This window comes from Oncorhynchus keta, chromosome 27 (assembly GCF_023373465.1).
Source record: "Oncorhynchus keta strain PuntledgeMale-10-30-2019 chromosome 27, Oket_V2, whole genome shotgun sequence".
Lineage (NCBI taxonomy): Eukaryota > Metazoa > Chordata > Actinopteri > Salmoniformes > Salmonidae > Oncorhynchus > Oncorhynchus keta.
Window position 1 is genome coordinate 20923792 of NC_068447.1, and position 13136 is coordinate 20936927.

Sequence of the window (13136 nt, forward strand, 5' to 3'; positions counted from 1 at the left end):
CCTAGGTTCTCTGGTTAGACTGTAAGCTCTCCTTCCAGACCTTCCAGACATTAAGCATCTCCAATCCAAAATTCAATCTAGAATCGGCATCCTATTTCGCAACAAAGCATCCTTCACTCATGCTGCCCAACATACCCTCGTAAAACTGTTAATCCTACCAATCCTCGACTTCGGCGATGTCATTTAAAAAATATCTCTCCAACACTCTACTCAGCAAATTGGATGCAGTCGATCACAGTGCCATCCATTTTGTCACCAAAGCCCCATATACTACCCACCACTGCGACCTGTATGCTCTCGTTGGCTGGCCCTCGCTTCATATTCGTTGCTAAACCCACTGGCTCCAGGCCATCTATAAGTCTTTGCTAGGTAAAGCCCCGCCTTATCTCAGCTCACTGGTCACCATAGCAGCACCGACCGGTAGCACGCGCTCCAGCAGGTATATTTCACTGGTCATCCCCCAAAGCCAAGTCCTCTATCGGCCATCTTTCCTTCCAGTTGTCTGCTGCCAATGACTGGAACGAACTGTAAAAATCACTGACGCTGGAGACTAATATCTCCCTCACTAGCTTTAAGCACCAGCTGTCAGAGCAGCTCACAGATCACTGCACCTGTACATAGCCCATCTGTAAATAGCCCATCCAACTCCCTCATCCCCATACTGTTATTTATTATGCTCCTTTGCACCCCAGTATCTCTACTTGCACACTCATCTTCTGCACATCTATCACCCCATTGTTTAATTGCTATACTGTAATTATTTTTACCACAATGGCCTATTTATTGCCTTACCTCCCTTATCCTACCTCATTTGCACACACTGTATATAGTATTTTTCTATTGTATTATTGACTATACGTTTGTTTATTCCATGTGTAACTCCGTGCTATTGTTTGTGTCTCACTGCTTCGCTTTATCTTGGCCAGGTCGCAGTTGTAAATGAGTACTTGCTCTCAACAAGCCTACCTGGTTAAATAAAGGTGAAATAAAAAATTAAAAAGAGTTACCTCTGCTGCAGAGGACAAGTTCATTAGAGTTACCAGCCTCAGAAATTGCAGCCCAAATTAATTCTTTACAGAGTTCAAGTAGAGACACATCTAAACATCAACTGTACAGAGGTGACTGCTTGAATTAGGCCTTTGTGGTTTGAATTGCTGCAAAGAAACAACTACTAAAGGACACCAATAAGAAGATAAGACTTGCTTGGGCCAAGAAACAGGAGCAACTGTAATGCTCCAGGTGTTGTGGGTGTGGAGTCAAATGCAGGAGACAGAGTTCAATGCTGTGCGTATTTTAATAGCACCAACGCACCACAGGGTGCTCAAAAGTTACGTTCCCAACCACAGGGAATCAAAAAATACAATGGAAAAAAATCACGACCAGGCACTAACAGGTACCTTTACAACAGAGCCGAATGTTACATTGAAATAATCCCGCACAACAACCAGGCGGGCCGGCTGTCTAATAAAGACAAACTAATTAACCTGAACAGGTGCTACCACTAAACATACAAGGAGGGGGAGGAAAAACAATCAGTGGCAGCTAATAGGCCGGTGACGACGACCGCCCAGCTCCACCCGCCCGGGAAGGGGAAACACCCTCGGTCGGACTAGTGACAGCAACGGACATTAGACTGGTGGAAATCTGTCCTTTTGTCTGATGAGTCCAAATGTGAGATTTTTGATGGTGCTTTGCTGGTGACACTGTCTGTGATTTATTTAGAATTCAAGGCACACTTAACCAGCATGGCTACCACAGTGACTTCGGCGGAAGTCGTGACAGATGTGATGTATATTTAGATTTTTTAAACACTTTTTTGGTTACTACATGATTCCATTTGTGTTATTTCATAGTTTTGATTTATTCACTATTATACTACAATGTAGAAAATTGTTGAAAAATTAAAACCCTTGAATATATATATATTTATGTATTTATTTATTTTGGACTCTGATGTTGTTTGTTCTGATATTTCTTAATTTCTTAATGTATTGCTAACGTTACTTGCTAGGTATGTTTCACTGTTGGAGCAAGAATCATAAGCATTTAGCTGGACCTGCGATAGATAACATCTGCAAAATATATGTACACGACCAATATAATTTTATTTGATATGAAATCACATTCCACAGAGTTAAACATCATTAAACAACATAATTTAAGTCCATATCATATAGTAACTCTCTAACTTGAACCATAGCAAATTAAGAATGTGCAATGAAATGTTATTGTTCTAGCAGAATAACAAGTTACAGTGCAATTTGCGTAGACATTTTTCAAAACAAAAGCTAAGCCATTCACTAGATGGCAGTATATGAGGGCAAATAGTATGATAGCACAGCCATAATTCTGGACCGCACACAACAAACCTCCACAACCCTTTTACTATTTTTAACTTCGCAAAAGCTTTTTTACATCAACAGAATGCAAGCCATCAAGTAAGCCTTGTGAACTGATGGGCACTGGTCCCAATTTCCATACAGTATGAATCATTACTTCCCATGAGCTATATGAAGCTATTCAAAGGTGACAGTTATTGTCATTTATGACGAAGTAGATTTTAAAACCCATCCTATTCAACATGCGAGACTATTGGGGTCCCATCAATCGAAAAGCCTGATTGGTCAAACGACGCACAGCGGGAAGCGTGAGATGTCCCCGAATTTATGCAGGGGTCCCATGGGATAGCCATCACACAGGCTCGGGGGAACAGATCACCAGCGGAGTCAGGAGTGGTTAGATAGTTGGGCAGAGTCTTTTACCCAGAGTGCACTGTAGGGTACTCACTGAAACCTTCACCTTGGTAAGCATAGCGGTCCGGAAGGGTAGTCTGTCATTCGTTTTGAGCCGCATGCATCACGCACCATCGAGCCGTCCTACTCTCCACGCACAGGCGTCTTGTACTCAGTCCTGTTTTATTCTTTCAGCGTGATACAGGGAGGAGAATCCGTATCAGCACACTGTGGAATCTAATGTGGATGCAAATCTCGGTTTTTAAAGATTCATGGGGATACTTTAGAGGAAATCTTGACGACCCTGCATGTTATCAGGTAAGATACGACTTTTGTATTATTGATTCAAGCGGTCACTTGTTATTTTTCTGGTGAATGTGCAGTGATTTGTTCAACTTCAAACACCTCTCATGTAATGAATTGCTGTGTCTTCTTCCTTTTCTCAAATGCTGAACCATTTCAATTAGTGATAGAAAACTCCCTTGAGTTGTATATTGGACCATTCATGTAGCCTATGCCTATGTTACCAAATAATATATTAAATAAATGACAGAACACCTTTCTTTGTCTGACTATCATGGTATTTATTATTACATTTTTATAGTCTAGCATAAATGTGGTCGAGGCATTTTTAGACATTACAATTACACCTTTTTTTAAAATTGTTTCTACGATAGAAATGTGTTGCACACACAGTATTCAAAGAAACCTGAAATGGTTGTTGTTATGTAAAGACACTGCTTTTGGCCTGAACTCCACGACATATGCTGCGATCCCGACAGATGCGTTCAATGAACAACAGTAGGCTAGTTTATTGGGAATGAGGAGACAATTGGCCCCTTGTTAATAGACGTCTTTATGATAATGAAAGATGACCCAGCTGCCTAGGCCAGTTCTAGCTACACAAAGATAGGTCTCTGGCTGGACTGAAAGAATAATGAGTTGACCCAAATGTATAGTGAAGTGCGCCAAGAAAAACTCGACTTCAGATTCCACCATCAGAATTTGATTTTGGCACATATGTATTTTTATACAAAAAGATAAACGCAACATGTAAAGTGTTCATCCATGTTTCATGAGGTGAAATGAAAGATCCCATCAATTTTCCATATGCACAAAAATATTATTTCTCTCAAATTTAGTGGACAAATTTGTTTACATCCCTGTTAGTGAGCATTTCTCCTTTGCCAAGATAATCCATCCACCTGACATGTGTGGCATATCAAGAAGCTGATTAAACAGCATGATCATTACACAGGTGCATCTTGTGCTGCGGACAATAAAAGGCCAATCTAAAATGTGCAGTTTTGTCACACAATAAAATGCCACAAATTTTGAGGAAGCTTGCAATTGGCCTGCTGACTGCAGGAATGTCCACCAGAGCTGGTGCCAGAGAATTGAATGTTAATTGATCTACTATAAGCCGCCTCCAACGTTGTTTTAGAGAATTTGTCAGTGTGTCCAACCAGCCTCACAACAGCAGACCACGTATAAACACACCAGCCCAGAACCTCCACATCTGGCCTATTCACCTGCGGGATCGTCTGAGACAAGCCACCTGGACAGCTGATGGAACTGAGGAGTATTTCTGTCTGTAATAAAAAACTAAATTCTGATTGGCTGGGCCTGGCTCCCCAGTGGGTGGGCCTTGTTTCCAAGTGTGTGGGCCTATGCCTTCCCAGGCCACTCATAGCTGTGCCCATTCCCAGTCATGTAAAATCCATAGATTAGGGCCTAATTAATTCATTTAAATTGACTGATTTCCTTACATGAACTGTAACTCAGTAAAATCATTGATATGTTTGCATGTTACGTTTATACAGTACCTGTCAAATGTTTGGACTCACCTACTCATTCTATGGGTTTTCTTTAGTTTGACTATTTTCTACATTGTAGAATAAATGTGAATAACAGGGAAGTGTGAAGAAATCAAATAATAGTGAATAATAGTGAAGACATCAAAACTATGAAATTACATGGAATCATGTAGTAACCAAAAAAGTGTTAAACAAATCAAAATATATTTTATATTTGAGATTCTTCAAAGTCGCCACCCTTTGCCTTGATGACAGCTTTGCACACTCTTGGCATTCTCCTAAGCAGAGAGAGAATTGCAAGAGTTTTTTGTATAGCCTAACTAGGTACAACTAGGGGTAACAAACAGGGTTATTGTGTACAGAACAAGCTACCAAAAACACTCATCATTTGACTCATGCAATTGTTTTATACCAAGTATTTATTTTAATCAGCAATTCTGATGTAGTGGATTCTCTGAAATACACAGGACGATAGTGTTATATTGTGTGTGTGTGTGTGTGTGTGTGTGTGTGTGTGTGTGTGTGTGTGTGTGTGTGTGTGTGTGTGTGTGTGTGTGTGTGTGTGTGTGTGTGTGTGTGTGTGTGTGTGTGTGTGTGTGTGTGTGTGTGTGTCAACCATCATTTGTTTCATTGTGCTGTAGGCTCACTATTTCTCAACCTTCTTCAACCTTTTTCCATTTAGGAGAATTGTAATCCAGCAGAAGCATTACAGTGAACAGTCACAGTCAGGCGTGTACAAAATCCCTAGTTAGATTTGAAAATGTTGTAGTGATATTTGAGCATTCACTTACATTTATAATCTGGCCTTGGTTCAAATGTGGCAATGCTGCTACCAATATCAACAATCAGCTTGACGTTGGCATTAGAGGTCTGGATCTCATACTGAAGCCTTCGCACAAACAGGATATTTAATACTGTTCAAAGTCCTCTAAAATGTTGATGATTTATTTTTCTATGACATTGTGTGTGTGTTTATCAGATGTATCAAGGACGTCCACACCTAGTAAGTTAGGCCAATCATAGCACAAAAGGCACCATTGGATTTCAGTGGGTCAATCACCATGGACTTTCCAGGACAATAAGGTCAATGAAATAACATCCACATGTGGATCGTCTGATTAGAGAAAGCTTGGTACAAACCAACACTCCCTGGTGCAATTGGAGATGAACAGAGCTTCCTGTATTCTGTTTTTGTGTCTGTTTTCAGCTTGGTAAATCCTACACTGCTGGAAATCTGTATGACGAGAGACATAAATCATGCATATCAATGATCCTATATCAGTCATCTGGATTACCTTTCTCTATCTATTTTATCTCATCTTTCTGCAAGCTGCATTTTTAACATGATCTAATTGTACCAGGAGATCTCTTGAGGTTTAGATCCTCATTTTTGAGAGTGACCTGTTATTAATGCATGCTTATATAGTGTGCCAACATAGAAAACACAGTATTAGCTCCTGATTTAAATCATTCTCTGCCAGGGATGTTTGTTCATTGAGGGAATATGTGGATAGGATAGAATACCCCCATAGAGATACGTGAGCCAGACTCTCCCTGGCAGATCGTGAGGATCAATAAAGGACAGAACTGTGTGTGTGTGTCTGTGTATGTTCATGCGTGTGTGTGTTTGTTTGTGAGTGGGAGGGAGAGAGAGAGAAAGACAGAGAGAAGGATAATGTTTTCCGTGCCTGTATGTCTGTCTGTTTCTGAAAGAGAGACGGTAGAGAGAGGGGGAGGGAGAGAGACCATCAGGCATGGCTGACGCTCTCAGTCTGAATGTAATTCCTTAATGCACTCCAAAAATCAAAGATCTAATAAGGAGTGGAAGGGCCTCTTCAATAATGAATCCCAAGCAGCATCTCTGCAGCAGCAGCAGCAGAGGAAGGGCTGAGGGCTGAGAGGACTCATAAATAACAGACTCTAGGCCTGACACATGCTTCTCCAAAGGCTGGGAATTGCTAATACCCTTCCTCATTTACAACCAGGCCCTGCCTGCACCGTCAGGGAGAAAAAGTACTGTCCCAGTAAATGGGAATGAAGTCATCAAGGTCTCTGTAATGCTATACAGTACAGTAGACAGTAGCTCTGCTTAATTATCGTAAGCTGCAGACCATGGCCATCTGTATGGTGACTGGTTAAAGACATGCTCCGGTGCTTTGGTGACTAAGAAAGTACTTTTTAAACCTCCCGCTTTGGGCTGGATGTGTCAATGTGTAGTTCATACATGGATAATCTTTCTGAAGAATTACTGTTTTATCTCAATAAGACACGAAATCCCTAGTTTGAAAGAGACTGTTTTCTTCCAGAGAATCTCTTTAATAGTGTTTCAGAAAAGGAGGAGAAGGAATGTGTAACGGCGTTCGTCTGTCGAAAGAGAGTCGGACCAAAATGCGACGTGGTGGTTACTCATGTTCTTTAATTCAAATAATGACGATTACAAAACAACAAACGAAACGTGAAAACCTATACAGCCTATCTTGTGACAACAAACACAGAGACAGGAACAATCACCCACAAAACACACAGTGAAACCTAGGCTACCTAAATATGGTTCCCAATCAGAGACAACGGGAATCACCTGACTCTAATTGAGAACCGCCTCAGGCAGCCAAGCCTAATCTAGACACCCCAATACGAAACACAACAAAATAAACCCATGTCACACCCTGGCCTGACCAAATGTATAACGAAAACACAAAATACTAAGACCAAGGCGTGACAGAATGTGTAGGTCTTGAGGGGATTTGTTTTTAAGGATGCAGGCTCATTAGGTGAAAGCGATACAAGCTAAACTGAGTCATACAGATTTTAATTAAAGATTCAATTTAATCAATAAGACACGAAGGGGTGTGGTATATGCCAATATACCACGGCTATGGACTGTTCTTTTTGCATGACACAATGCGGACTCCCTGGATACAGCCCTTAGCCATGGTATATTGGCCATATACCATAAACCCCTGAGGTGCCTTATTTCTATTATAAACTGGTTACCAACGTAATTAGAGCAGTAAAAATAAATATTTTGTCATACCTGTGGTATACGGTCTGATATACCACAGCTGTCAGCCAATCAGCATTCAGGGCTCGAACCACCCAGTTTATAATCAATTGTTTTTTATTGTTCTATCCCTCATTATGTCCAGACTGTTGACTTGTATTAAAATATAATGGTTCGAATCTGTTCACGTGACAGCAGAACTTTAATAGTTACAGTCAGTTATGTTCAGTCTTGTATTATTTGTTGTCACAGGGGTTTTCATATTACACATATTTTTTTCTCTGTGTATTTGAGGCAAAAACCCTTGTAGCAATTAACTCGTATTTACCGTAAGTCCATTAACCTGTGTTTGTTAGTGTGGAACACAATATTAGGAAGGTGTTCTTAATGTTTTGTACACTAGGTGTAGACTAGTGACGTTGGCCTCTTTAGGGTATAGCAAGCCCCGTCCCCCTCTCCCTGCCTCCCCCTTTCCTCCTTCAACTAGGTTGCTGTGGTCAGAGAGACGTCGTAAATTCCTGAGGATCTCCCCATGGACACACAGTATAGAGAGAGTAAATTTTCAGAGGACAAAGGAAATCCTTCCACCTCACAGAACTTGAGGTACGAACAAATTTCATGTTCCGGAGAAAGTATAAAAGATCGGCTACATTACCATAATGCTGTTTATATAATAGCCTCAGATATGAGGTTTACATCTAATTGTTGTATAAGATGAATGAGTGAGTATGATAATGTTTGCATAATTGTGTAATATGATTTTGGACTGTTTAATGAAGAAAAATACAATTCCCTTTTGATTTGAACTAAATCAGAGGACCGCCCCTGAGCCCAGTTAGGGTCAGGCCTCCTGGGACAGCCAGGAGCCTTCCGAATAAAACCCCCACTCGGGTTTTCGATCAGCAGACCAAGCTTACCTCAATTACGAAATGGCTGAAGGTTGCAGACCATGTTTTTCTCCATTACGAGGACAAAGGTTGTAGACCATTGCTGCATCTTTTAACCATACCACGTGATTCAACTCTTAGACTATCGATACCGACAGAATAAGAACAAGTCTTTGATATTAATTACTAGTCTGCAGCTAGGAATTCGGTATCATTGAACGTGAAAAACGACACCCGCCGAAACATCCATAATATAACGAATGTCACTCTGAACTATCTCCTCTAACCACGACAGAGAGAGAGGGAGAGAGACGGACAATTCTACAAAATAAATTAACTTTTCACCAGCGATCAAGACGACACACAGAGCGTAAATATATATATTGATTGCAATTGTTCCCAAATGAGTGAGCGTTCATGTGCAAAGGATTAGCATTTCAATTATTATAATTATCACTTTGTAGTGACTTCTTAGTCAGCCGCCATGCCGGTTTAGCCCACTAGGGCACATTCTCATTTCATGTAACCACATTTACCTTGTTTGTTTGTTTGTTTATGCATTTCTGTGAATGACTTAGTTAGTAATAAATCAATTATTTAAGACAATTGATGTATGGATGATTCATAGTGAAGACTGGGTTTGTGCAGATAACCAATAATTTATGACGTTTGGAATGAGACTAACGTGAGGTAAAGTAAATAATTAATTAATTCGAAGACTAATTGATCAGATAAAATATCTGAAAAGTTATTTTAGGAAATTATTACTTTGTAATCTGAATATTTTTCCTTGGTGCCCCGACTTCCTAGTAATTACGGTTACATGATTAATCAGTCTAATCGTGTAATAACTAATTATAGAGAATCTTTGATAAAAACTATCAGTCTTCAGTTAATGATAGTAAAGACACGACAACTCCAATTCCTCCCACATACTTGGCATCTTCAATGGAAATAGATTTTGTGTTGCAAGTACTGCTTTCTTTAGCACATATTTTGACAAGATGTGGGAGCCTTGTTTTTAGAGCTCCACTATGAAATACTACCGATTTGCAATGCATTGATATGTGAACCGTTTGTCATAAGGCTTGAGCAGTGCACAATAAAGGCAACTCAATTTTTAGACCATCTTGTTTGGCTATGAGGAGTTACTCTTTGTGAAATGCAACGTGATAGTCTTGCTCCCTTCACTATCCCAGGTATGAACCCGAATAGCTGACATAGCCGATGGGAGTTTCCCATGACAACACTTTCCTGTATTTAATGTGTCTCTGCTAGGCTCCTCACCCTGCACAGCCAAACCCCATCACTCCTCTGTAGATGCACTAAGGGCTCAATTCAATCCAACCTGCTCTGCGGTATTTACAGAGTAGTTCATTGGTTAAATAAATCACAGATTGTTTTACTACTACTACTTGTAATAATAATACTTACGTGGGTGCGTATATTTGTCCTATTTCCCACATGTAGAAATATTTATTATACGCACGTGTGAATTGGAAATGTGTTTTTTGCATATACAACTCATTATGAGACACTTTCGGTGAGATTACGGCCATGGTCGTCTACTGCTGCTGCTACTATTACTACTGCCGCTAATACTACTACTGCTGCTTCTACTACTACTACTGCTGCTAATACTACTACTGCTGCTGCTACTGCTGCTGCTACTACTACTACTAATACTGCTTCTGCTGCTGTTGCTGCTGCTACTGCTGCTATTACTACTACTGCTGCTGCTACTGCTGCTGCTACTACTACTACTGCTGCTAATACTAATACTGCTAATGCTACTACTGCTGTTGCTGCTGCTACTGCTGCTAATACGACTACTGCTGCTGCTACTACTGCTGCTGCTGCTGCTGCTACTACTGCTGCTAATACTACTGCCGCTAATACTACTACTGCTGCTGCTGCTGCTACTACTACTGCTGCTACTGCAACTACTAATGCTGCTGCTACTACTACTGCTGCTACTACTGCTGCTACTACTACTACTGCTGCTACTGCTGCTGCTGCTGCTACTACTACTGCTGCTATTACTACTGCTGCTACTACTACTACTGCTGCTGCTAATACTACTACTGCTGCTACTACTGCTACTGCTACTACTACTACTGCTGCTAATACTACTACTGCTACTACTACTGCTACTACTACTACTGCTGCTGCTAATACTACTACTGCTGCTACTACTGCTGCTGCTGCTACTGGTACTACTACTACTACTGCTGCTAATACTACTACTGCTGCTGCTACTGAGGCTACTGCTGATGCTGCTGCTACTACTACTGCTGCTACTGAGGCTACTGCTGATGCTGCTGCTACTACTACTACTACTACTACTACTACTACTACTACTACTACTACTACTACTACTACTACTACTACTACTACTACTACTACTACTACTACTACTGCTACTACTGTTACTACTACTACTACTACCTCTTAAGTTGAATTAAATTCCAACTTAATGATTAAATTCCAATACCAAGAGGATGGTTTATACAGGGCAGTATTTGACCATTTTAAATCAGTCAGCAGACACTATTATGTAGACAGACTTACAAGCAGTGCATAGGCCCAGAGTGAGGGGGCTTAACTGCTACAATACACACCACAGCACTTCAAAAGTAAGTGATGAGGATAGAGTAGTGTGTATATACGAAGGGCATGAGTCTTAGTGGCAGTAATCCGCTGTGCTCTGTGGAGACAGTCTACAAGGCAGTGAAGGTTTCTCTTTCAACCGGCCATCTGCATCAGCGTGTGTTTTTGCATCGGCGGCTGGGGTGGAGATTTTTATCCCTCCCCCATCCTCAGCTGCTGAGCGCCTGAAATATTTAACATGGACTGCACTATTTTTGGATTTGTGCTCCGTTTGTTTTGAAGCTTATCTAATAATAACCCGTTGTGTTTCAGCCCACCGCAAATGGTGTTTTTTGGTGTACGTATGCCATTCTCAGGTAAACTGAGGCAAAGTGTGCTTTACCAATGAGGGGTGTAATGCCATTGTCAATATGATGCAAGGTTACTTTGAATGAGGGCAGAGGTTTAGAATGTACAGTATGTGGCGCCAAATGCCATTCCATTCTATTTAATGTGAAGGTATTTTAGTATTGTTTGTCCTTTTACAAAGTAAGTTGGTCTCTCGCTGACTGTTTTGGGCCTCTCTGGGAAAATTGTTGTGTTAGATTTCAGAACAACATATACACTGAAAGCACTGAAAGCTATCTCTCAAATGAAATCAAAGTTCTTAAGCATTTGTTCTAGGTCTACTGTGCTGGAAAAGTCCGTCCACACTTAAAGTCCATCTTACGATCAGTTAATCTAGTCATACTTCACAGTTCAAGCTTCTCCTTTTCTTGACTTATTTTTTTCTGTGTATGTCTCTCCCCATCTCTGTGTCTCCTCCCCTCTGTCTCGCTCGCTCTATATATCTCTCTGTCTCACTCTCTTTCTCTCGTTCTCTTTGTCTCTATCGTTCTCTTTCTCTCGTTCTCTTTGTCTCTCTCTCGTTCTTGTTCTCTTTGTATCTCTCTCTCTTCTCTCTCCTCTCCTGACTGCTCTCCAGTGAGATGTCAGATTCTCTGACTCATGTTCTGGATGGGAGGACGGGAGGATGGGAGGAGGGAAGAAAGGATGAAAGAGCAGATGAAGAGGGGGAATGTCATTTTGAAGAAATGGAGAATGGCCTTCGTCCAGTGGGATAAATGCTTGAGTTAATACCTTGCCAAAGTGTATTCAGTACGATGCCAAAGTGTATTCAGAAAGATGTATGGTGCAAACACAAGCCCTCTAATAGGAGATGTGCCATTGGAAGTGAAGGCTAGCGTTGAACTACTGATTAGTAGATAGGAACCCGTTTTCACAAAACAGAATCTGTCTGTATCAGCATTTTTTATTAAACAACAGTTAAGGATTACCCTATTTCTTAAGCCATCCGAAGTGATCTCTGATTCACAAAAGATGAGTTTGCATTAGAGCAGAGCTGAAGCATGCTAGATGACTACAGTATAGAGATCATCTGCACTGGCACTGCTGTCCCCACTACAACCAAAGCCAGCATAATTGCAGCCTCTAACACTGTGTTGCTGTGTGTCTGGAACAAGCAGCCACTCAGAGCTAAGGGCTGACAACACAGAAACATGGCCTCTCTAATGATCAATAGCTATCTGGATGTTTGCCTTCCGATGTTCTCTTCTCTCGTGCTTTAATGAGAGGAACTATGGTTTCCTTAATATTGACATCGGACACGCCTTGAAAGCAAATACCTTACGAGTGGCGTCATCACAGGAGACGTTTGATATTGTGAATGTCAACCAGACAGTTAATTGCCAGCAAATGACGAATCCGTTTCACATGCATGAGCTAGCATGGATTGAGGGCTGACAGGACTGCACCAGACTGACAAACAGAGACAACTGTCATTTTATGTAATGACATAGTGTCATACTGACTTTATGGCGTCAGTTGTCAACCCAACTCATTAATAATACTTATAAAGCTCAAACACACCCTTCTAATGATAGTGTCAAAGGGGTGTCACTCTCTCCTCTCCAGCTTCATCTCATCTGATGTGTTTCCAAGGAGATGATGTATTTCAAAAGAGTGGAGATGGATTGATATCTCTACCAGTTGCAATGACATAATGCATCCATTCCCCTCGTTGATTCCCTGCGCTCTTAGAAAAAAGGGT

At 41.0% G+C, this 13136-nt stretch overlaps 1 protein-coding gene across 4 annotated transcripts in view; it reads left to right on the forward strand.

Annotated features, from left to right (window-relative positions):
- The first annotated feature begins 2625 nt into the window (after positions 1-2625).
- The window catches only part of LOC118359601 (poly(rC)-binding protein 4-like), a 64904-nt gene continuing 54393 nt past the window's right edge, over positions 2626-13136 (forward strand). The window contains exons 1-2 of one of the 4 annotated variants that reach the window (XM_035738125.2): positions 2626-2803; positions 2928-3050. The gene's annotated coding sequence lies outside the window, so the exon portion shown is untranslated. The other 3 variants (XM_035738126.2, XM_035738127.1, XM_052481910.1) reach the window with 3 other exon arrangements.